At 42.7% G+C, this 26,544-nt stretch overlaps 1 protein-coding gene and 1 long non-coding RNA gene across 2 annotated transcripts in view; one reads left to right on the top strand and one right to left on the bottom strand.

Annotated features, from left to right (window-relative positions):
* PTPRN2 (protein tyrosine phosphatase receptor type N2) overlaps positions 1–26,544 on the bottom strand; it is a 1,048,643-nt gene that overhangs the window by 196,445 nt on the left and 825,654 nt on the right. The window lies entirely within an intron of this gene.
* LOC130273183 (uncharacterized) overlaps positions 1–26,544 on the top strand; it is a 205,036-nt gene that overhangs the window by 75,859 nt on the left and 102,633 nt on the right. The window contains exon 3 of the long non-coding RNA XR_008843899.1: positions 21,324–21,470. This is a non-coding gene — a long non-coding RNA (uncharacterized LOC130273183). The remainder of the gene's footprint in view (positions 1–21,323; positions 21,471–26,544) is intronic.

Genomic DNA, 26,544 nt, shown 5'->3' with positions numbered 1-26,544 from the left:
CTGATAGGGGTTTGTTATAAGTTTCCAAGCATAATGGAAGCAGCAGAAAACCTATTAAGATTAGGGTCACACATTACACATTTTGTTGCGTATTTGCTGTTGCATATTTTCCTACCCAGTGAAGTCAATGGGTAGAAAAATCAGCTGTGTATTTTACTACCCACTGACTTCAACAGTAGGAAAATACCTAGCAGCACATTAGCAGCAAAATACAGCACGTATGACCCTACCCTTAAAGGGTATTCCAATTTTTTTTTCTTTAGTCTTTGAGACCATGTTGCTTCTATTACCTCTGTGTGCCGCTTTGTCTTATTTTAATGCACAGGACACACATCCAAAAATGCTGCAGTTATATCCTACTGTTGTCTCCGATCTTTCCCAGCATTCCATGTGGCCAGAGACAATATGTGATAAATAGATATCAAGTGGATACAATCCGTAAAAAAGGACTGTGCCAGGCTCTTCTCCTCCAGAAATGACTCTTCCTCAGGCATAGTGTTTAATTCACTATGCTTGAGGAAGAGTCCTGCCCGGGCTCGAAACTTGTTGTTGCCTCCAATAAACTTGACTGCTCTTGCTTACACAAGTGTGGTCTCGTTGTCATTTCTGGAGGAGAAGCGCCTGGCACAGTCCTGTTTTTACGGATTTTATCCACTTGATATCTGCTCTCCACTGGAGTGACCTCCAGCCACTCCAGAAGGACGCCGCGACTAGCTGACCTCCTACTCTTCTGCAATTCTACATGCACACCACGGTGTTGTGCCCGCAGCACAACTACCCCGGTAAGCAGACTGCGCACTTTTTTGGGGCACCTGTTAACCAAAGATCTCTACACTAGGAGCGCACCTTTGTTTTCTTTTTCTATTTACAATATGTCATAAATGACATGGTCTCCAGGGACGTGGCTATACTGCAGAGGGTGGGAAGAAAGAATTGCTTCAGTAAATCCTTTTCACCCTGCGATCCACCCACCCACTGCAGCATAGTTATGCTCTATATATAGTAGAATTTCCCAATAGCGGACATTTCCCAATCACGGTGAATAAAAAAGTGTCCACTATTGGGAGACGTCCCGTATTGGGAAAAAGGCTTAAACATCTTTCTAAATGATGGAATACTGTTCTGTACTCACTCCAGAGTGTATTTACCTACAAAACACAATAAAAAAACTAAATATCAATAAATAATTTTGCACTGTAATAAGGCCTATCATATTTATTGTAATAGTACTGCATTTCACCTGGGAAGAGGTTACCAGGTTACATCAGTTCTGTGCCCAATAAAGTATTGTGTTAGGAAATGTCATCAATTCCCTCTGCCAGAGTCTGGAGTTAACAGTTGCAGCTGAGCCCTGGTGCCTAGGGGGCCCATTGGCCCCTCTGCCACCTAAGAATATGTCAGCATTAAAAATGGTCCAGCTGCAGATTTTGCATTGGGGCCCAAGCGCCTCAAGTTATGCCTTTATCATCGGCTGCACCTTTGGAGACACCTATTGTCTCAAAGTATGGGTCCACTACCTTCTGGTCCAGTCTGTTCTAGGATGCCCCCACCCCGCAACCCAGAATTTAAAAGTGTGCAAGCCTGAGAATAAAATCTGAACTGAAGCTGAAGATGTTGTGCAAATTGGTAACTTATATTTCCATGTATTTTTTTTCATCTTCTGTTTTTTTTGGGAGAAACTTTCTTTAGGTAAAGTCTTAATGTAAGGACACTTGGCATAGGGTTATCTAATAAATGATAAAATGTTTCCACTCCACAAGAACACAACTGCTACTTGGCACAGAACACCCTTGTGGAGCAATTAAATGGGTTTAATAAGTATGTGTCAACATTTAGTCATAGCTATATATATCTAAACTTTTGGTATACAGAATTCCCATAAAGTCCTCTGAATTTCCCATCAGTGACCTTGCCTGAAGGTCATGCAATGTATGCCTCACAACGCCATCACTGCTATAAAGATGTCCTTGAGGATGACATGCAATTTACAATGTTATAGACAATTTTAAAACTATACATCGCAACCCAAACTGTCCTATCCTTTACCCATTATTTTCCATGGAAGACATAAACTTTGGCATCTCATTCACACTGTTCTGTGGAATATTGACATTGAGAAGAAGTGAGAGGTACACAACAGCAAATCACACTCTTTAATAGCAGGAAAGAAAACCATTCAGACAGAGATCTTTGAGGCTTTAAATACTTGTCACAAAAGCAATCTTTTCATCAATAATACACATTACAATTTTTTTATCCTTTCCCCAGATACAGCATACGTCCAATAATAGCACGCAATGCAGGAAGAATATGTGGCTAACTCGACACAAAATTGCTTAGTTTCCAAAAGTGAACCAATTTCTTTACAGATGTAATGATACAGAAGATGCTAGAGATTTCTAGGCTAGGTTTAAACCACCAAAAAAAGAAAGAAAAAAAATTAGGCAGTATAAAGATATAAGCTTGAACAAAATCATCATACACCACAGCTGGCTTCACATGACGTTTTCTGCATTTTTGGTTGCGGAATACCCTTAAAACAGGATGTAACAGGATAAAAAATGAGGCAGGTTCCTTTTTTTCTGTGTAGTTTAAAAACAGGATCCAGATGCAAATTGCAATGTTTGCTAATGGACTTGATCTAAATAAAGTAAAATTTTAAAGCAGCCAAAAAATTAGAATCGACTAATATGGAAAATCTACAACATTATAAATAGCTAAACAATTGGGGATTATGTAGATTTTTGTAATCCAACAAATTTTTGGTTAAAAAGGAAAAAAGATCCCTGCACCCGGTGTATATTGCCAGAGGTCGCAGAATTTGTGCACAAACACACGCCTTGTGCAAAAATGTTGACATTTGTGAAGCGCTTGCCAAGAGAGCGAAGCATGGCGCAGAGTGGACGTGAAGACATACAAAGGGGGCTTGGCGGCATAGATGCGCTAAATATTTTTGTCTGCAAACAGGCTTAAATTGTCGCTGGCATAGTTTTTCGTGGGGAACACTGACAGCTTCAGATGTGATGGGATTAATGTAGAGGCGTGTGCATGTACGTAAATTCAGTGTCCTCATGTATAAATCCCCTATTGTATATGTTTATCTCTTCATATACATCAGAGACATGCTAATGGATCCTGATTTGGGTGCTATGCAATGGAAACTAGAGATGAGCAAATCTCCCGAAATTCGTTTTGGGTCTGATCTAGCAAATTTGAATATCATAATTTTGTTTTCGGATCCTTATTCAGATTCAGAAGTGCCCCAATTAAAGGGTTACTCCGCTACCCAGCATCCGGAACATTGAGTTCCGAACGCTGTGTGCGGGCTTCCGTATTCATGCCCGCCCCCTCATGATGCCACGCCCCGTCATGTGACATCACGTCCCGCCACTTCAATTAAAGCCTATGGGAATGGGGCGTGATGGCCCCCCTCAGACTTTCATTGAGGGGGCAGGCCGTGACATCACATGACAGGGCTTGACATCACGAGAGGGCGGGCGTGAACTCTCAATGTTCCGGGCACTGGGGGGCGGAGTAACCCTTTAAATAGTTTGTACAAGAGCAGTGGCACATGTAAAAGGCAGGAGTTCTTGCTGTGGTAGAGGGCCCAAGCCCAGCAAATGTATCATGAATGGAAGCTGTGATGCATACAGCTTGTGCACCACTTGGCAACTCAGTGTACAGGAGCAGAGACTAGAAGCCTCTTGGACCCATCGGCAGCTGGGGGTTGGAACATTAAAACTCTGTTTTCTAGGTCATGCAAAGTGCATGATCGAGAACAAAGGTATGTGCATTGTCCTCTTTCCAGTGGCTTTAAAAAATAAAAAAAGGAATGCAAAATAAAATGCACCAACATTAGAAATACTTTCTACAGTCTTGTTAGATGACTATTTTGGCAACTATTGTCTTTTCCTCCTGTCAATCTTACAGAGTGTGCTCTTCTATCCTTACATTCAGCTTATGTGAGAGGATTTCAGGACATCATGAGATATTGCTTAGATAGGAGAATGGTTAGTCATTGCCTTTGGCTAGGTACAACAAAATAAAGAACCTTTGAGTTTACACATCCTTTAACTGTGCAGTTGTCACCAACCTACCATGAAGGTCATTTCAAGGACTGTATCAGAATTCATGAGAGTGCAGTCTAGTGGTTCAGAAGTAAGTACACACAGACTAATTGATAGGATGCCACATCGCCCTGCAACATTGCATCTCATCACAGCCCTTCACCAAGGTGATGAACAGCTGAATGAACAGTACCGATAGGACAATCCAAAGCAATGTCAGACAGAACATAAAGGGCTCAATGTCTAGTATAGTATTATTCATACTAAGCTAATACTTTTGATTTTCCTACAAGTATCTACCAAGATTTAAAAAATATATATTTTTTTTTTTATTTCTGACAATGACAAATAACAATGAGGTAGCAAGATCAACCTGCGGAGTTATAGTCAACCTGGTATCTTTCATCAACAACCCAGCTTCAAGTACTAGAAGTATAACATACATCATGGCTTCAAACTATATTACTTATACTAGCTGAGTACCCGGCGTTGCCCGTTTTTTCCTTCCTAATCCATACTGGAGAGAAAAAGCAGCAAAGGAGGAAGCTTTTGACCTCATATTCCATCCTCATATATTGTTGTCATATCCCAACCCCATATCCGGTCCCCATATCCGGTCCTCATATCCCGTCCTCATATCCCAACCTCATATGCCATCCTCATATCCTGACCTCATATCCCGATCTCATATCCCATCCTCATATCCCGACCTCATATCTCGTCTTCATAACTTGTCCTCATATCCTTACCTTTTATCGTCCTTATATCCAAATCTCATATCCCATCCTGATATCTCATCCTCATATCCCGATGAAGATATTGTAAGCCAAAAATAGAAGGGTGCTTGAATTTGTGGGAGTTGGCATCATTTGCAAGCCAGAGGGTACAAAAAAGGGTAGAAAATAAAAAGGGTGTGGCTTAAATGGTGGGTGCGGCATGCATGTAGGGTATGGCTTGCAAGCCAGACTGATGCATTCACCAGGAGATGCAGAGCTTGTGGAGTAAGGTGCCGGAAGTCCTATATACTTGCATGGGACTTGAAACAAAAACCCTATTCTCCACATAAAGGGGGTAGGTTAGGGTTCATTTAACTATCGCATATTTTTATTTGACATACAATTAACATGTGACCAAGTATTATTGAAATATCTCCAGCCGTACGGAAGTTATGCTGGAATATACATTTCCCATAGACTTGCATGGGACTTTAAACGAAAACCCAGACCCCGCAAATGGGGGTAGGTTGGGGTTATATTAACTATCCTATATTTTTAGTGAACATATGAGTAACATGTGACCGAGTATTATCTAAAATATCTCCAGTCATTAGGAAGTTCTGCAGTAACATATATTTCCCATAGACTTGTATGGGACTTACCGACCCTCGCAAATGGAGGTGGGTAAGGGTTACTTTACCTATCCTATGTATGTACTTGACATATAAGTAACATGTGTGCCAAGTTTCATGTTAATATTGTTAATATCTTTAGTCGCTTGGAGGTGATGCAGGAACATACACACATACACACACACACACACACACACACACATACATTGGTCCTGATTTACTAAGTGTGTTGTGTAGTTTTCTTTGTAGAAGGTTTTCCCCAACAGATATTTTTCCACGGTATTTACTAAGGTTTCCCTATGTTTTACTTTTTTTTTACACATGCTCTGAGCTGTGGGATTTGAAAATGTCGGGGGACGCCCCCTTTTCAGCAACCATGCCCCCTTTTCCCAGTGGCCACACCCCTTTTTGGGGGTTTTCTCAATAAAATGGAGAGTTGGTCAGGTTTTTGATTTTCGTGGCGCAAATTCTGTCGCAATGAGACAAATTCTGGCGCACAACCCAACAAAACATTTTTGGTTTACAATAGTAAATCAGGGCCATTGAGTTATATATATATATATATATATATATATATATATATATATATATATATATATAGATTGAGTGAATGAAATAGGCTTTCAATCTCTGGCACCAAAAAAGAGAAAAATAGCTGTAAATATACACAGTGGCCGGCATTTATCATTGTAGGTGTAAGTGAAGCATTTATCATTGTAGGTGTAAGTGAAGCATTTATTTACACCTTTTTTGTGTGCTGGTAATGTGTAGAAGCACCAAATGTATTAAATGGTCACAGAGCATTTGATAAATTTTGTGCAGGTCACATTTTCTGAAATTTCTCTCTTCACATACACCAAAAAGCTAAGCTAAGTCTGGGCTGGTGTAGTTTTAGAGGCTTTTCAGTGGCTTTTCACAAGAATGCGCAGTTCATAAAACCCTTCCATATCATGTGTATTGCCAAAATCAATTGGAACTCAAAATAAGCAGAAATGTGTAAACCAAAAGGCACAAAAACAGGTGCAAATAAACCCTGCTTGTGACTTTTGTAGACACAAAAAACTGTCTAAAGACAATGATAAATGTCGGCCTATGTGTAATACAATAATAAATAAAAGTTTACTTGAGGACAAGCAATGGCCTGCCACGGAAGACACGGCTTTGTTACCAACTGGTTACTTCTTGATAATATGTTATTACTTAGAATAATCTTTTTTTTTTTTTTCCAATTGTCACAATGCATGTGTCGGTAAGCATGCGTAAGATAAGGAAAAAAGACTCACAATGAAGTAGCAAATTTGAGCCAGTGCAGCCCCAGGCTTTTATACTACCTTGATGTATGAAGCAAACGTTGGATCGGTGCCACTGTTCCGTCGATGACAGAACTACGACATCATACCTATGCAAATACTCTCACTTAAAGAATGTAATGCCACCCATTGCCTATTCATAGCATATGAATACATTAACTTACTCAGTCAAATAATTTATCTATGGCTTCGAAAGAACTAGTGCATAGAGCAAGGAACAGGCGATGTGACTGAACACCAGGGATCTGCCTGTTCCATGTGATTTAACTTACAATTTTGGGTTACCGAAACAAGAACATTTCAAAATGTTATTTTCTTTACAGTTTTCAATTTATATTCATTACCTACAAGATACACAATGGCCATGTTCTAGATAAATAATAATTGTTAAATTGGTGTATGTTTTTTAAAATAGATGTAGTCTCATTCTCCTGGGAGGCCTCGCTAAGGTCACATTCATTTTGTGCAGAATTCCACCGCAGAACATTGTTTTCCAGGTTTCAATATAACAACTTAGTTTATATATAAATTTCTCACACTTTAAAGATCTCTGCTTGCCATCAGTACATGAAACATTTTACTTTTCCGGCAAAAAAAGAAAATTTGTCTAGGTAGAGATGAGAAAATTGATTTTGCCATTTTTTTTACGATTTGTTTTGTGATTTGAGAATTAAATAAGCATCACTGCCAAGGGGTACTCTGGTGGAAAACAAGTGGAAAAAAAACATGTTTTGAAATGAACTGGTGCCAGAAAGTTACACAGATTTGTGAATTCTATTTAAAAATCTTAATCCTTTCAGTACTTATCAGCTGCTGTATGCTCCAGAGGAAGTTGTGTAGTTCTTTCCAGTCTGACTACAGTGCTCTCTGCTGCCATCTCTGTCTGTGTCAGGAACTGTCAAGAGCAGGAACAAATCCCCACAGTAAACTTCTCCCACCTATCTTTGGGATGCTTAGTGTATAGTAGGAGGGTAAATTGATCTGCAGTAAAGCATGTAAAAAACTTCAAATTCATCATTTGTTGGTGTAGTGCATCGTTTGTATGTCCCGTGGTCAGCAATAAAGCAGCAAGTTTGGCAACAGAGTCCCGGGTGCCGTGTCAATTCTTCCTTCTAAGAAACTCATCATTTCGCTATGTCATCTTTTTGGGCCCATATGTTGGTATTGATACATTTTTATATGGTTTTATGCTTTCCGCTATTGAAGTCAAGGAAGAAAAAACACAATACAACAATGCGAAGGATCAAGTATTCTGAGCTGTAACAAAAACAGAACAAGCCCTGAAAATATGACATTTTAAAACACAAAATATAAACAAGACTTTTGCGTTCACATTCGAGTAACCTTCGTCCACTGTACTTTGTGTGAAAAAACACAAAAAAAAAACAGAACATTTTTTGTGAAATTGGATTAAAGTGTTATATTTGCAGCTTGCGGCAACTTTCTCCACATAATACTGATAGGGATGACTCTTATGTTTCTAATGACTGATGAATATAATAATACTAAAATGCCATTGCTGCTGGAAAAATATATTTGTTACCTACCCTTTAACCCATATACATCAGAATGCCATCTGCTCGTGACTCTGAATATAGGCCTTGAAATGACTCCATACGGGAGTAGGAAGACTAAACATCTGACGAACAGAGAACTTCTGCCAAGAAATTAATGGACACTAGATATGCTAATATATAAGGACACAATAATCGAACAGCCAATCAAAATGTAACATGCTAATTGTGATGTCATAACTAACCCTCCTTTTCCAAATGTAAAAACCAAATTTACTTCCTGTAATAAATAAGAACTCCCTGGAGTACCGAGGAGGGAACTCATACCAACCTGGCATGGTGTGAATTTTCTTACGTCGACGCTCTGCAAAATAGTACAGCGGTAGTCACTCACAGATTAAGGCCGCACATTGACCCATCCTTAACAATACCATCTGATCACAGGACCAATGACATTAGCAGATGTCCAATACAGCCTGAATATTTTAGTATTAGGTCCTATGAATTGTAATATGGCCCTAGTCACCCCTACAAGTAACAGTATAATAATAATAGTGGTTTTATTCTTGTGTGATGTGTCTGAGTACAGGATCCTTATAAAGCAGCTCTCTGCCTCTCTCCCAGCAGGAAGCCTCAGGCCTTGGTCAGTAAATAAATGACATCCAGCCATCAATTGTAAAAAAAAAAAAAATAAGACTCATTATATTTTAAAAGTTTAAAACTATTCTAAACACTGATCTGAATATCCTCTACATGTCCCTAAAACCCACACAGATGTTTTCAGTGTGTGAATGGAATTTTGAAAACCTTCAATTGGAAATCCTCTCCTTTTTTGCAATATCGCACTAAAGCACCCCAGGTATCTATATATTAATGACAAGCTGGGTTGGAGGGAATTGGAACAAATTTGCAAGTTTTCCCCTCTGAGCAGATTCTCTGAATGTGCAAATAGCAATACTTTATTCAGTGTATATTCCTTTAGGTGCTTGTAGATACATCCTGCTCATTAGATAACAGCTCATACAGGTATTACATGATCTATCATTCCTATGACAGATTCATGCAAGTGTTGATTTAACCCCTTAAGGCCCAGGCCATTTTACACCTTAAGGACCAGAGCATTTTTTGCAATTCTGACCACTGTCACTTTAAACATTAATAACTCTGGAATGCTTTTAGTTATCATTCTGATTCTGAGATTGCTTTTTTGTGACATATTCTACTTTAACATAGTGGTAAATTTTTGTGGTAACTTGCATCCTATCTTGGTGAAAAATCCCCAAATTTGATGACAAAAATGAAAATTTTGCATTTTTCTAACTTTGAAGCTCTCTGCTTGGAAGGAAAATGGATATTCAAAATAAAAAAATTTTGGTTCACATATACAATATGTCTACTTTATGTTTGCATCATAAAATTTATGAGTTTTTACTTTTGGAAGACACCAGAGGGCTTCAAAGTTCAGCAGCAATTTTTACATTTTTCACAAAATTTTCAAACTCACTATTTTTCAGTAACCAGTTCAGTTTTGAAGTGGATTTGAAGGGTCTTCATATTAGAAATACCCACAAATGACCCCATTATAAAAACGGCACCCCCCAAAGTATTCAAAATGACATCCAGTAAGTGTTTGAACCCTTTAGGTGTTTCACAGGAATAGCAGCAAAGCGAAGGAGAAAATTCAAAATCTTCATTTTTTACACTCGCATGTTCTTGTAGACCCAATTTTTGAATTTTTACAAGGGTTAAAAAGGAGAAAATTTTAACTTTTTACCCAATTTCTCTCGAGTAAGCACATACCTCATATGTCTATGTAAAGTGTTCGGCGGGCGCAGTAGAGGGCTCAGAAGGACAGACAAATGGTTTTTGGGGGGCATGTAACCTTTATGGTGCCAGAACAGCAAAATAAAAACACATGGCATACCATTTTGGAAACTAGACCCCTCGGAGAACATAACAAGGGGTAAAATGAACCTTAATACCCCACAGGTGATTCACAACTTTTGCATATGTAAAGAAAAAAACATTTTTTTTACCTAAAATGCTTGGTTTCCCCAAAATTTTACATTTTAAAAAGGGTAATAGCAGAAAATACCCCCCAAAATTTGAAGCCTAATTTCTCCCGATTCAGAAAACACCCCATATGGGGCTGAAAAGTGCTCTGCTGGCGCACTACAGGTCTCAGAAGAAAAGGAGTCACATTTGGCTTTTTGAAAGCAAATTTTGCTCTGGGGGCATGCCGCATTTAATAAGCCCCTATGGTGCCAGAACAGCAAAAAAAAAAAACCACATGGCATACCATTTTGGAAATAAGACCCCTCGGGGAACGTAACAAGGGGTAATGTGAACCTTAATACCCCACAGGTGTTTCACGACTTTTGCATATGTAAAAAAAAATATATTTTTTCTTACCTAAAATGCTTGGTTTCCCAAAAATTTTACATTTTTAAAAAGGGCAATAGCAGAAAATACCCCCCAAAATTTATAACACAATTTATCCCGAGTACGGCGATACCCCATATGTGACCCTAAACTGTTGCCTTGAAATACGACAGGGCTCCAAAGTGAGAGCGCCATACGCATTTGAGGCCTAAATTAGGGACTTGCATAGGGGTTGACATAGGGGTATTCTACGCCAGTAATTCCCAAACAGGGCGCCTCCAGCTGTTGTAAAACTCCCAGCATGCCTGGACAGTCAGTGGCTATCTGGCAATACTGGGAGTAGTTGTTTTGCAACAGCTGGAGGCTCCGTTTTGGAAACAGCGGCGTACCAGACATTTGTCATTTTTATTGGGGAGAGGAGGGGGGCTGTGTGGGGGTATGTGTATATGTAGTGTTTTTTACTTTTTATTTTATTGCGTGTTAGTGTAGTGTAGTGTAGTGTTTTTAGGGTACAGTCGCACGGGCGGGGGTTCACAGTAGTTTCTCGCTGGCAGTTTGAGCTGCGGCAGAAAATTTGCAGCAGCTCAAACTTGCAGCCGGATACTTACTGTAAACCTCCGCCCATGTGAGTGTAACCTGTACATTCACATTGGGGGGGGGGGGGGGAAATGTGCCTCCAGCTGTTACAAAACTATAAGTCCCAGCATGCCCATAAGGGAATGCTGGGAGTTGTGGTGGTCTGCCTCCTGCTGTTGCATAACTACAGCTCCCAGCATGCCCTTTTTGCATGCTGGGAGCTGTTGCTAAGCAACAGCAGGAGGCTGTCACTCATGTCCAATTGCTGATCCATGCCGCTTCAGGTCAGTCCCTCGCCGTCGCCGATCCTGCTGCCCCGATCCCAACATTGACGCCGGGGATCGGGGTCCTCAGCTCCCGGGGTCCTCTTCCCACACCCGATCAAGTCCTCCGGAAGAGGGGCGGAGCGGGTTGCGGGAGTGACACCCGCAGCAGGTGCCCTGATTGGTCGGCTGGTAAACCGGCCGACGAATCAGGGCGATCGTGAGGTGGCACCAGTGCCACCTCACCCCTGCTGGCTATGGCTGTTCGGGGCCGTCAGAGACAGCCTGTAATTCCAGGTCACCGGGTCACTGGAGACCCGATTGACCCGGAATCCGCCGCAGATCGCTGGGCTGAATTGTTCATGACCCACTTGGGCGATATGCCGCGATACCTGCTGATCGATAGCTTAGAGAAAAACTAGCTTAGAGAAAAACAACATGATTTTGTGATACTGTCGTGAGATGTATTTACTATATGTGTCAACAATTGGCCACGTAATGGTTGTGATGTCACTTACAGCCTGGTTTTGCTGTCACTAAATGTGTGTCAGGAGGTGACTAAAGGCAGCTTGGAAAAAAATAACATGATTTTGTGCTACTCTATATGCCAACGTGTGGCCTTCCAGCAGTTGTGATATGAATTACAGCCTGTTGAAGTGTTTTGCTAGCATGGCACAGTATTGTATTTTAATTTGGATCATGAGAAATTGCAATCCTTAAAGAGGTACTCCGGTGGAAAACTTTTTTTTTTTATCAACTGGTGCCAGAAAGTTAAACAGATTTGTAAATTACTTCTATTAAAAAAATCTTAATCCTTTCAGTACTTATTAGCTGCTGAATACTACAGAGGAATTCTTTTCTTTTATGAACACAGAGCTCTGTGCTAAGAACTGTCCAGAGTAGGAGAAAATCCCCATAGAAAACATATGCTGCCCTGGACAGTTCCTAAAATTAACAGAGATGTCAGCAGAGAGCACTGTGGCAATGATGTCAGCAGAGAGCACTGTGTTCCAAAAAGAAAATAATTTCCTCTGTAGTATTCAGCAGCTAATAAGTACTGGAAGAATTAAGATTTTTTTTTATAGAAGTAATTTACAAATCTGTTTAACTTTCTGGCACCAGTTGATTTAAAAAAAATGGTTTTCAGCGGAGTACCCCTTTAACTTCAAAGACAGGTAAGGGTGGACATATGTGTATGATAGTGGGAGTTTTACTACAGAGATACAATTAAATTCAAGTGAATGGCGCTCTGTTGTAGTTCCCTGGATGCTGGATGGCCTTAAAAAATGCTGATAAAATATATGGAAAGGCTGCAGTGTTTAAATAGCAATCCTGCCATTTTATAATGAGGATCATCAGTCCAGCAGTTAGGCTTCAACCAGTTAAGAAACGATTCCAAAACCTTGCAACGTGCCATCATTTCCTTTCATAGTGCCAGGACAGCAACAAGATCCCAATAAAAGTATCAAGAGATCTCCAGAATGGGTCCCCGGTTGCGGTAGTCAGCACATGTTACATTTATTTGTAAGAAAGCACTGGAAATGCCCAAAACGCTGTACTCAGTATCATCAACGCTCCCATTGGAGGTGAATGGAGTGTGTGCCGTCTACAGCGCACTCTCTCGCAGAATTCCACGAGCGGAGATTCCATTCTGGCGGCCGCCACCACAATACTTCGGCGGTAGGACCGCGCGGCACTGCGCCGTCACCATTGACGGCTATGCAGTGTCCGCGGACTTCCGAGCAAAGAATGAACATGTCCTTTCTTTGCGCGAAACAATTTCAGCAGCGGAATTGTCCGCCGCTGAAATTCCACAGTGTGAACAGGTCTCGCGGGGACCCATTCACACTAATGTTTATGTTCACAGCACGTAATTCCATTCGCGACATTACGCTCACGGAATTACATGGGAATTACGTAGTGTGAACATACTTTTAGAGTCTTTTCAGGGGATCGTGGGGGTCAAAATGAGCAGACTCCCCCCCCCACCCCATCCCTCGCCATCAGACACCTATACTCTATAAATTAGCTTAAAGTCATTATCATGGACAGCATGGTGGCTCAGTGCTTAGCACTATGGACTTGCAGCGCTGGGGTGCTGGATTAAAATCCCTCGAAGGGCAACATCTTCAAATAGTTTCTATGTTCCTTGTGTGTTTTCACTGGGTACTCGTTTCCTCTCACACTTCAAAACATACTGGTTTAGATTGTGAGCCCCAACGAGGACACTGGCCAACTTGAGTGTACAGTGCTGTGGAATCTGTGTGTGCTATATAAATAAAGAATTATTCTCTAGCTTGTAACTCTTCATTTAGTGCCTATCTCTATAATGAGAGATTGGGACAGGAAAAGGACCAGTGGTCTATGCATAACTGGGAAAATCTACCAATGGGAATGTGTGAAAATCATGTCTTAAACGTTAGTCATACAGAATGTATTGGGCATCTGTCAGGTGAACTTAATGATGGTTCTTATATAAATAATAAATATCTTTCATTGCGGTCACCCTCGGTTCTAACGATCTTGTCTAGTTTCCTAGATGCAGACAATTCTGTCTACATGGCCTATCTTTGCTTAACACCTAGCGCCTGCTTATTAATGTAATCTGTCTTATTCATGCCACCTTGCATTAAATGTAATTTATCAACGATGCATCCAAACAAATTTCTCTCATTAAAATTAGTGGAGCAGTTATAAAATAAACACTGAAGAGTGCCGAGACGGAAACTTCAACAATCACAGAGGTGATTCATAATGAATTAGGTTTGTCCTTGGCAATGAGAACTGCATTCAGCAAGCCGACCCCTACCGCTATAGGAGGGGGTGACTCGGGAAGAGTACTCTACTGAGGTTCAGAGGCCACTGCACCCTGTATTTTAACCAGGTATAAGATGATATACTAGGTGTTTCTACTGACTTAGAAGGTCCGGGCAATTTTTTACCATTGGTTTTCCCTTTTTTGAGCAATTAAGGTATAGTTGCATGCCCTAGTTTGACCTCGGTGTGTATTAATAATTGTGAGCTGCACATACACCCCCTTTTTTCTTTATAAGATGAAATACTAGCTAGAAATCTCTAAAGCTGTTACAATATAATGGAGAAGATTTATCAAAACCTGTCCAGAGGAAAAGTTGCCGAGTTGTCCATAGCAACCAATCAGATCGCTTCTCTCATTTTTAACAAGGCCTCTGCAAAATGAGAAAAGCAATTGCATTGGTTGCTATGGGCAACTTTTCCTTTGCACAGGTTCTGATAACTCTCCCCCAATGTCTATAAGGCCTGACAGAAATTCGTAGGTATCAACTCTCAAGGGAAACTATGAAGCAGACAGGTCGGACTTTACCTGTCGGATTTTATTGTTTCTCTAGATATTAGTATCTCCAGAGGTGCCTGACAGGTTCTCAACCCTGCTGCTTTCAAAGACTTCACATACATGTCCTGGTTTACCAATTGTCAATGTTTCTTAGACAATTAAAGGATTATTCCCATCTTAACATTTATGACATATCCACAGGATATGCTATGAATGTCTGATAGCTATGGGTCCCACCCCGGGACTTGCACCAAATTCCAGATGTCCAACGTAAATGTATTCTTTCGATTTTTTTTTACAGATTGGAGACACATACTAAAACATGTTCTCTTTTCTATTGTGTCTCTTTTCAGATTTTTTAAATATTTTTTGTGCATTATTATGGGGATGGCCATCTTGTCTGAGCTGCGTTTAACAGCACTCAGTGATATGTTTTACAGCAAGCCCCATATACATAAGGCTAGAGGGGACAATATTAATTTCATTACTATGGGAGTGTTTTCTAGGCATGCACTGTGACTTGAGAGGTGGACAATGTGCATGGATGATGGAGGCTGAGCTCTGTTATGAATTCTAGTCCTAACTTATTAGTATACTGGTGTCACATTTCATTGTAATCCTGTCTGTGTTGATAAGGAGAAGCCTGTTGGAAAGTCACCTGTACACAACATGAATTTCTAGCCTCCCAATGACACCCCCTGAGCCTAGTACAGACTATTCAGGAAACATTTTTGACAATTAACCAAATGATAAAACTCCCCATATTTCAGGAACAGGCGGACATAACAAGAAAGTAAAAATACTGTTGAAACCAGGAGACCCAAGGCTACAAGGACATATACAACATTTTTGAGACTGACCACAGGTCATCTTTGAAGTGCATCTGTCACATAAATTGATGGAATGAAACCACCCTCATAGCCTATCCAAAGTTGATCTCCCCATGTCAAATATACCTCTGGTAAGGGTGTGATGAGGGCAGATGTTATTACTCTAGGGGCAGACGCCATTAACCCCTTGTATTCGTGACGCCAGGGCATGGTTAAACTCTGCACCACCCGAGGTATGGCTGCTGAATCCTGAGCTAGGCACGGGGCAAATAATGATTCCGACGCCAAGTTACGGAACAATGGCAGCTTTACCGAGGCAGACAGATGGAATAGTCTTTACAGCTCAGTTAGGCCCAAGGAGAGACTTGCGGGCTCGCTGGGACTTTTAGTGGACTTGTACAGAATGCTGCAGACCCACGCTGAATTTAGACAGATTTGACTGACTTAACAAGGACTGACTAGACTTCACCCCTTGTGTAGCTTACCAGGCTTTGACATTCACCTGTGGGGCACTTGCTTAGTGGAAGCATGGCTGCATGGTTAGCTATCGCGCACCTCCCAGGGTTTATATAAGGGAGACTATGGAGGGGTCCTCTAGGTCACCCACAAGTCATCTGGTCACTGACACCTTCCCCGGTTACAAGACTTGGTTAACAACATTTAAAGGTATATAACATTATAAAGGTATTCTCATACATTACATGTTAACCATTTATGATACACAGATTAAAAGGGAACTCAGTGAACACTGCAATAGAGTCCGCCAGACAGGACAGCAAGGGTACAGGGGTGCAACTCCTGTACTGGGCCACCGCATACCTTTGGTATTAATTTTTTAGTCTTTGTTCCCCAAAAAATAAATAACGTTTATTCTGTGTTTAACAGTGTCAGAAAGGTGTGGCCAAGGGTAAGCTGTGTCCCCAGGCCTCAACGTCTCTGCACTATGTTAAACCACTTTGACAAACACCCTGTGTATTCTGTTTGCGCATGTTCGGCATGGTAAGACCAATCCCTGATAGGCTATGGTGGCAGTTTCATGCCATTCACTTACTGTATATACTCGAGTATAAGCCAACCTGTATATAAGCTGTGGCCCCTAATTTCACCCCAGAAACCTAGGAAAACTTATTGACTCGAGTATAAGCCAAGGGTGGGAAATACATCATCACCCTGTCATCATCCATCATTCCCCCCTGCCCCTGTCATCATCCAAACCCTCCCTGTCGTCATCATCACCCCCTGTCATCATCCCTCCATCATCATCCCCCAGTCAACCCCCTGTTATCATCCAGACCCTCCTGTCATCATCATCCCCGTCATCACCCCCCCATCATCATCACCCCCTGTCATCATCCAGACCCCCCTTTTGTTGTCTACTCACCTCCCCAGTTGTTGCTCTCTCATTCCTTTCCTGTTGCCTAGCAGCTTCATGGACCGACCGCATACCAGTGGGGAGGGTGAGCCGGTCCGGGCCGTCCATCTTCACCAGGAGACCCTCTACTCTGCTCCAGGATTGCCTTGGACAAGTGATGCTGCATTGACGCCAGAGTGCAGGGACGCCATGGATGTCTGCTGCCCACGGGCATCCCTGTGCATCGTCGTCAATGCAGCGACACAGGCCTCCTGGTGAAGATGGACGGTCCCTGCAGCATAGATGGGCAAAGATGGAGGGACCCAGCCCCCCCATAGGTATGCCTAAAGCTTTTTTTTTTTTTTTCACTCGAGTATAAGCCGAGGGGGGCGTTTTCAGCACAAAAAATTGTGCTGGAAAACTCGGCTTATACTCGAGTATATACTGTACATGACATCAAAAATTTCACATAAAAAAGTAAAAATGGCCACCCCAGAATCATGTAAAGATCATAAAGTAAGCAAATATATACAGAAAGAGGTTGATAAGAACTTGCTTTTAACTACAGTAGGTCATACTCAGGCCAAAGAGAACTAGCTGAAAGGTTGTAGACACAAGGGAAGAGAAGGTTTTCAAGTGTAATGATGGAACTACTGTCTGTAGACTTCTAAATTGCAGCGTCTGTTCACAACAATATGAATTTCCAAGGCATGATCCATCTTTGCTCACATCATCGAGTACATCCTTTGAATGTGCCACAGAGGGATTAAACATATTAAAGCCCAGTTATAAAAATCTGTATAAATATGTGGCACGGTGGCCAAGTTATTAATACATTACTTGTTTAACAATCCATGGCTCCCTTAATGTAATTTTAAGTTCAAGGGATGAGAAATAAATGGAAGCATGAGCTGTTCCAATTCTACAAGTAATTCTGCCCAGAATATTCACGGGCCACATAAAACCCATAAAAAAGATATATGGCTTGATTATTTAGCATTAAAATGATGGGACAGCAATCAGAATGTGTCTGGGGTGGCGGCGAACTTGACAGTTGTGGTGTAATTAGAGGCTAAACAACCATGTTACTAAATATACTCCGGAGTTACTTGGAAATTCTACTGCCATAAAGACAATTTTATGGGTCAGGCAAATCACACAGCTGAGCTGTTTTATACCTGCCGGATGGTGATTTAGGCTGGGAATAGAAAAACGCATATTTAAAGGGCTCCTTGTAAAATGTGTCATATCTAGCATTAAACTTTAAACATTTAGTAGTGAACCCTCTATAAGGTAGATGCAAGATCTTTTATTCTTGAATCAGGGTCATAGCTAAAGGCACATGAGCCCTAATGCAAAAGAAAGCTTGTCCTCCCCGGGGAAGGTTCTTTTCATGGCTACCAGCAACAGCTCACTCATAACTTTGTGTTGCTTTGCTTGCAATATTTCCTCTAACCCTTTTCTAGCTAGTGAGTGGGGCAATTAGGGACCTAAGCACTGTTTTCTAAAAAAGTGTTCTAGTAATTAGCTATAAAAAAAGAATGATATACAGGACCACATAGCATCCATGTAAATAGTAATAATCTGCATCCTCATCTTGCACTGTGAAGGTTATTGTCATTCTGCCCGGGTGTCTAAGGCTTAAAAGGGCACTCCACTGGCCAGCGTTCAGAAGTAGATGTTCCGAATGCTGTTTTTGCGCTGCTGGGGGTCGACCTCGCCCCTCGTGACATCACGGTCATGCCCCTTCAATGCAAGTCTATGGGAGGTGGTGTGATGGCCGTCACTCCCCCTCCCATTGACTTGCATTGAGGGGGCGTGGCCATGACGAGCATGGTCGACCTCCCACAGCGTGATAACAGCATTTGGAACATTTACTTCCGAACTTGGAGTACCCCTTTAATGTCAGAATCCCTGGTGGTCTAGAGCAGTGAATGGGGTTGGTGTTAGACTCCCTGGTGGTCTGGAGCACTGAAAGGGATTAATGTCATAATCTCTGGTGGTCTAGGGCAGTGAAGGGGTTGAAATTAGAATCCCTGGTGGTCTAGGGCACTGAAATAGGGTTAATCTCAGAATGCCTGGTGGTCTAGAGAAGTGAATGGGGTTACTGTTAGATTTCCTGGTGCTCTAGGGCACAGAAGCGGTTAATGTCAGAATCCCTTGGTCTAGACGGTGAAGGAGTCAATGTTAGGATCCTCAGTCATCTAGGGCAGTGATCTCTGACAGTGGCCCTCTCTGCCATTAGCTGTTTGGGCATGCTGGGAATTGTAGTTTTGCAACATTTTGGAGGTCCACAGTTTGAAGACCACTGTTCTACTGTTTCAGTATGGCTGCAAGTCTAAGAAAGTGAGGGAGTTAATGTAATCATTTTTGGTAGTCTATAATATGAGGGGTGAATGGGGTTAATGTCAGAATCCCTGGTGGTCTAGGGCACTGAATTGGTTAATGTCAGTATTCCTTGTGGTCTAGGTCACTGAAGGGGTCAAATGCTATAGTCCCTATAGCAGTATTTCCCAACCAGTGTGCCTAAAGCTAAAGGCTATGTGTGCATGCTGGGAGTTGTAGTTTTGCACCAGCTATACTAGCTATACCACTGATTGAAATGCTTCTATTATTTGGGTAATTGTATATGGCTAGTTCATAATAAAAACATTCTGATCTGAGGAGCTGGGGCATCGCAGAGATATACATTTAAGCTTCTGTGCTCAATATAAAATGTGCCACATACTGTACCATATTCCATTAATAATACTGTAGTCTAGTGGCATGGAGCCCAGCTGCTACCTCTGCACCCCCTATAGCTACACCCTGGAGCACACTATGCTTTTACCAATAAATAATTCTGACAAATATGCCCCACTAGACCAAAGGAGAAGGACATGTTAACCATGTTATCACCATAGTAACACAAGGAAATATTGGTTTCCCTGAGAAATCATCGACTTTACTCTGGTTGATAATAAAATTCGGTTTTTCTTAGGTGAAAAAAAAAGTGTAAAAAATCGCAGTCCCATACTATAAGATCCATACTAGTACAGATTTACTTTAAACCATGTGATGATTGCATGGACACTATACAACAACCAAAGAGAGACCTTCACCGACAGTCTATATCCAGATAGAAGAATAGGATTACAGCACTCACCAATAGCAAAGAAACTTTTTTATTCAGCGACAGGATACTTGATAACGCATACAGCGGGGAAAGTCACAGACAGCAGGGGTGCTCGGGACAGCTGTTTCATGCATCCCTGCACACTTCCTCAAGCTAACGCTAGACCGTCAGCTTGAGGAAGTGCACAGGGATGCATGAAGCCTATTGGTGAGTGCCCTATTCATAATTTTTCTAGCTGGATATTTGCATTACTAGCTTTGCTTCTACTGAGCACCAAGGCTTAAAGAGGTACTCCGCCCCTAGACATCTTATCCCCTATCCAAAGGATATAAGATAAGATGTCAGATTACCAGGGTCCCGCTGCTGGGGACCCCCGGGATCTCCGCTGCGGCACCCCACTATCATTACTGCACAGAGCACATTCGCTCTGTGCGTAATGAACGGCGATACAGGGACCAGAGCATTGTTATGTCACAGTTCCGCCCCCTCGTGACATCACGGCCCGCCCCCTTAATGCAAGTCTATGGGAGGGGGCGTGATGGCCGCCACGCCCCCTCCCATAGACTTGCATTAAGGGGGCGGGATGTGACATCACGAGGGGTCAGAGCCATGACACAACGATGCTCCGGCCCCTGTATCGCCGGTCATTACGCACAGAGCGAATGTGCTCTGTGCAGTAATGATAGTGGGGTGCCGCAGCGGAGATCCCGGGGGTCCCCAGCAGTGGGACCCTGGCAATCTGACATCTTATCCCCTATCCTTTGGATAGGGGATAAGATACTAGGGGCGGAGTACCCCTTTAAAGAGGTACTCCCCTCCCTAGACATCTTATAAGATGTCTGATCGTGGGGGTCCCAGAGTCATCTCGTTTGGATAGTGGATAAGATGTCGTAGGACGAAGTACCTCTGCAGGAATGCATGGAGCGGAGTTCCTGCACCTTTTTTACATTAGGAACACTGTAGCAGGGGTCCTCCAGGACCAGCCCTTGAGTAGAAATCCTGGGTGAATTCCCACACTTTTTTCCCAGGACTTGACACCTGCTGAGCACCATAATAACAACATAGTAAGGTGGGGACTGGTGGTACTGGAAGACTTGCAGTTTAGTCGCTTACAGCTCATACCTACAGACTAATAGTCCATACCTACATACTAATACATGTCTCTCATGTCTCTACACATCTGGCTGAACAGTATTTGTGCACAGTTCCTGTAAGTCCCTTATTCACTTTATCAATTATTTGTTAATTTCTTAGACTTATTTCCAGACAAGTGTGCTCCATCTTACCCACGAGCATCATCAATGTACAGAGATATGCACTCTCCTGCACTCTCTCTATCGAATGAGGACTCTAGCAGCCAGTCCTCGGAGTGAAGTTACTTTTGATTCCGCTCTATGCCAGGTAATTCTTACTAATTGGTGCTGATTATTGCTTGAAGTTTCCAGTTATTGAAATTTCCTCAAAAGATCTGTCAGACTGGAAAATTTGAAGATGACTCTTAAGTCGTCCTCCTCTGTTTAATGGTGATCTAGAATGTGTCTTCAATTTGATTACACTTATTGAACTGACGCCAGCCAATTTCTTCAGATGTTTACAAAATGACAGAGAAGACGTCTTCCACAGATGCAGTCTCTGACATGGTAAAGACATCTTAAAGGATTTTTGTTAGTTTTTTTGCTTACAAAATGTTATGTAAATGATTTTTATCTCCTTATATAACATATATTCAAATTTATTTTGCTTATTTTTTTTTCTGTAATGTAAGGGAGATTCATCTGAAATTCCAAGCTTCTCATTAATATATATCACAAAGCGAATCGCTCCCCCTATGTGTAAAAATCTCAGGCAACTCGGTCAATGAACCATTATAGAAACGCACTTACCGTGTTGTCAAAAGCGAGGCACTACTCTCAAACAGCAGTGTAGTATAGTAGCAGTTCTTCCCTTAGACTACAGCATGGACCAGAAAACAAATGTCTTCCAAACAACCTCCTAGAGATGTCTGGGTGCATAACAAGACTAGCCAAAGGACCAAGTGCCTAACAGCTCAATATTAAAGGGTTACTCCCGTGGAAAACTATATATTTTTTGTTTATCAACTGGTGCCAGAAAGTTAAACGGCAGTTTTGCACATAAGTGCGTGCTTCTTCCGGCCTCGAGGCCGGAAGAAGCACGCACTTACATGCGAAACTGCCGGCGTAGCCTCTGAGCGCCACAAGCCAGCACTGATGCCGAGACCCGGCACCCCGTCACCGGGCCTTCACATCTGATTGTCTCTACTTGCGGTGAGTGCACGTACGTGCCCCTTTTTGTATTTAGATTTGCAAATTACTTCTATTAAAAAATCTTAATCCTTCCATTACTTATTAGCCGCTGAATACTACAGAGAAAATGGTTTTCTTTTTGGCCACAGTGCTCTCTGCTGACATCTCTGTCCATTTTAAGAACTGTCCAGAGTAGGAGAAAATCCCCATAGCAAACATATGCTGCTCTGGACAGTTCCTAAAATGGACAGAGATGTCAGCAGAGAGCACTGTGTTCATGATGTCAGCAGAGAGCTATGTGTTCCAAAAAGAAAACCATTTCCTCTGTAGTATACAGACCCTAAAAAGTACTGGAAAGATTAAGATTTTTTAATAGAAGTAATTTACAAATCTGTTTAACTTTCTGGCACCAGTTGATTTAAAAAAAAGAAAAAGTTTTCCACGGGAGTACCCCTTTAACTTTAATTTTACACATACATGTTTGTGGGCTACTCCGGCTCCATCGTCAGGTATGTGCCTGATGAAGGGGCAAGGGCATCCCAGAAACGCTGTGTGCATGTTAAATTAAAGTTTCTATTGAGCTGTCAACCACTTGGTCCTTTGGCTGATCTTGTTATGCACCCAGATATCCCTAGGAGGTTATTTGGAGATGATTTGTAAGCTTTTCATTGAGATTTTACGTGTGTCTTTGTCATAGCTGTTGCTTTGCATAGCAACAGTCTGAATAAGGCTGTAGTGGCACAGTTCTCAGTCAATGGCAAATGCAGCCGCAAATACATTGGTGGTGTGCTACTCTCCTTTTCCTGTAGATACTAATCAGCAATGTCCACACTACTGAATACTCTTGGGGCCAGGTGGGAACGCACTAGCCCACTGAATGTATTACGTGGCAATACTGTGTGCATATGAGCTCACGGTACATTTTTGGGACAAGATTTAAGAGTGCCCAACTTGACAAGTTAAAAGTGAGCGACAATGCATACAGTACAGTGTAAGCAAATGTTCTCATGTAAACTTGTCTTAATTAGGCCTGTAAGTGGCAATGCACACATGGGCTGGGTGTGAGAGGGCATTGCCCAGCAAAAGTAAAGCATGTGATGATACATACAGTACAGTTCATGGATCTCCTCCTTTGTACTCTTATCTGGATGGCACTCACTGACACATGGCAGTGCCATGATGTTGCATCACCAAGCTCACGATCTGTTCTGTTCACAATGTCCTCCTAAGGTAGAGTTAGCAGTCGGAGATGTAAGTATAGCTAGGGTCAGCCGTAGGTTGAGTGGTGCCCTCTGTCATGCCTACTACCAATACTCTCCTTATAGTGCGCTATATACTTACCAAATAATTCAAGCAAACAGTGTACATCATTGCCATGAAGTGTTCATATTGCACTACTAAAAAGTGAGTAAATAACAATTAAAGAAGTACTGTGGTGCAGTAAAACGTATCCCGTATCCAAAGGATGGGGGATAAATTGAATACCACAGGGTTCTGACTGCTGGGACCCTCTGGGGTCTCCTGCATGGCCCCCCAGACTCTCCCCAGGAAGGGAGTGTGTCGACAACGAAGCGGGAGCCGACACACCCCCTCCATGTATCTCTATGGGAGATCAGGAGAAACCTGAACGCTGTATCTCCGGCTCCCATGGAGATACATAGAGGGGGCTGCATGCGGTGGCCTCCTGGGGAGAGCTAGGTGCTGTGCAGGAGATCGCCGGGGGTCCCTGTGGTCTGAACCCCTGCACTATAGAACATATCCCCTATTCACCTGTTAGGCCAGCCTTCAGAATTGCATAGGAAGCTGGACAAAATCTAAAAATAATGATGGGACCTGTCACAGTCTTTGTAGGAAAATGAGATTTTGGACAGTCAGGTGAGAGGTCTTTTTCTAGTCTATCAAAAACCTAAGATAGAGCAGTAAATGAATTATTGGAAAAAATGAAAGAGAGGTAGCTCAAACCACAGGAGCAAGTTGAAAAGGTAAAAATGCCAGATGAGTACTAGTATATAAAGTCGCGTATCCTGTGCGACCTGGGGAGCAATTGTATTAAAAAAGGGGGAACACTTTCCTCAAATCTGGTCTCTTATAAGCTCATATATGGGAGCATATATAGTGGTCATATAGTGTGTTCACAGTTGGAAATACAACTTGTGGGATACAGTATACCGTATATACTCGAGTATAAGCCGACCCGAGTATAAGCCGAGACCCCTAATTTCAACCCAAAATCCCAGGAAAAGTTATTGACTCGAGTATAAGCCTAGGGTGGGAAATACCTCATCCCCCCCTGTCATCATCCAGACCCGTCATTAACATCCTCATCATCATCCCCTTGTCATCATCCCACACATCCCCCCTTCATCATCCCCTTGTCATCATCCCACACATCCCCTTATCATCCCACACATCCCCCCTTCATCATCCCCTTGTCATCATCCCACACATCCCCCCTTCATCATCCCCTTATCATCCCACACATCCCCTTATCCCACACATCCCCCCTTCATCATCCCCTTGTCATCATCCCACACATCCCCTTATCCCACACATCCCCCCTTCATCATCCCCTTGTCATCATCCCACACATCCCCCCTTCATCATCCCCTTATCATCCCACACATCCCCCCTTCATCATCCCCTTGTCATCATCCCACACATCCCCTTATCATCCCACACATCCCCCCTTCATCATCCCCTTGTAATCATCCCACACCCCCCCCCTTCATCATCCCCACCCCCCTTCATCATCCCCCCCCCCCCCCCTTCATCATCGGCTGTCCGGGCTTGCTGGGAGTTGTAGTTTTGAAACCTCCGGAGGTCCGCAGGTTGAAGACCACTGCGGCCTTCAACATGCGGACCTCCAGAGGTTTCAAAACTACAACTCCCAGCAAGCCCGGGCAGCCATCGGCTGTCCGGGCTTGCTGGGAGTTGTAGTTTTGAAACCTCCGGAGGTCTGCAGGTTGAAGACCACTGCGGCCTTCAACATGCGGACCTCCAGAGGTTTCAAAACTACAACTCCCAGCAAGCCCGGGCAGCCATCGGCTGTCCGGGCTTGCTGGGAGTTGTAGTTTTGAAACCTCCGGAGGTCCGCAGGTTGAAAACCACTGCGGCCTTCAACATCATCCAGCCCCCTCTCACCCCCTTTAGTTCTGAGTACTCACCTCCGCTCGGCGCTGGTCCGGTCCTGCAGGGCTGTCCGGTAAGGAGGTGGTCCGGTGAGGAGGTGGTCCGGGCTGCTATCTTCACCGGGGGCGCCTCTTCTCCGCGCTTCCGGCCCGGAATAGAGCCGTTGCCTTGACAGCGACGTATCTGCGTCGTTGTCAAGGCAACGTGACTATTCTGAGGCCGGGCCCGAAGCGCTTAGAAGAGGCCTCCCCGGTGAAGATAGCAGCCCGGACCACCTCCTCACCGGACCACCTCCTTACCGGACAGCCCTGCAGGACCGGACAGCCCTGCAGGACCGGACCAGCGCCGAGCGGAGGTGAGTACTCAGAACTAAAGGGGGTGAGAGGGGGCTGGATGATGTTGAAGGCCGCAGTGGTCTTCAACCTGCGGACCTCCGGAGGTTTCAAAACTACAACTCCCAGCAAGCCCGGACAGCCGATGGCTGCCCGGGCTTGCTGGGAGTTGTAGTTTTGAAACCTCTGGAGGTCCGCAGGTTGAAGACCACTGCGGGTGGGGGAGTTCACTCGAGTATAAGCCGAGGGGGGTGTTTTCAGCACGAAAAATCGTGCTGAAAAACTCGGCCTATACTCGAGTATATACGGTAGGTAAAAACAATATATTTATTGGTAAACAATGTATATGGCAACTGCCTGCATGGCCCTTGCAGCAGTGTCAATAGATATGATAAAATATACTAAAATCCAATAAAGTACATATTATAATATAACATAAACATATATAATATGATATAAAACTTGTATAAAATGGAGTCTGTATTATGCAATCTTAAAGTATTATGCAGCCTTTGTGATAAAAATGTGTGCAAATGGGATTATTTTATTATTATTATAGACATCATTACCATGAAAGGCAGACGACCAACACTGATAATTGGTTTCCTTTTATATTTACAAATATTTGCACCTATTGAAAATAAACAAATGTGATCTCTTTTCCTTTAAGAAGTCAGGACAAATCATCGCCCCAAGGTCTACATTGTACTGTCCCTACTCATTAGCTGGGAAACATTTGTTGATGAGAAC

This window comes from Hyla sarda, chromosome 5 (genome assembly GCF_029499605.1).
Source record: "Hyla sarda isolate aHylSar1 chromosome 5, aHylSar1.hap1, whole genome shotgun sequence".
NCBI lineage: Eukaryota > Metazoa > Chordata > Amphibia > Anura > Hylidae > Hyla > Hyla sarda.
The sequence above is the reverse complement of the archived record's forward strand: the minus strand, read 5'-3'. Positions and strand labels throughout refer to the sequence as shown.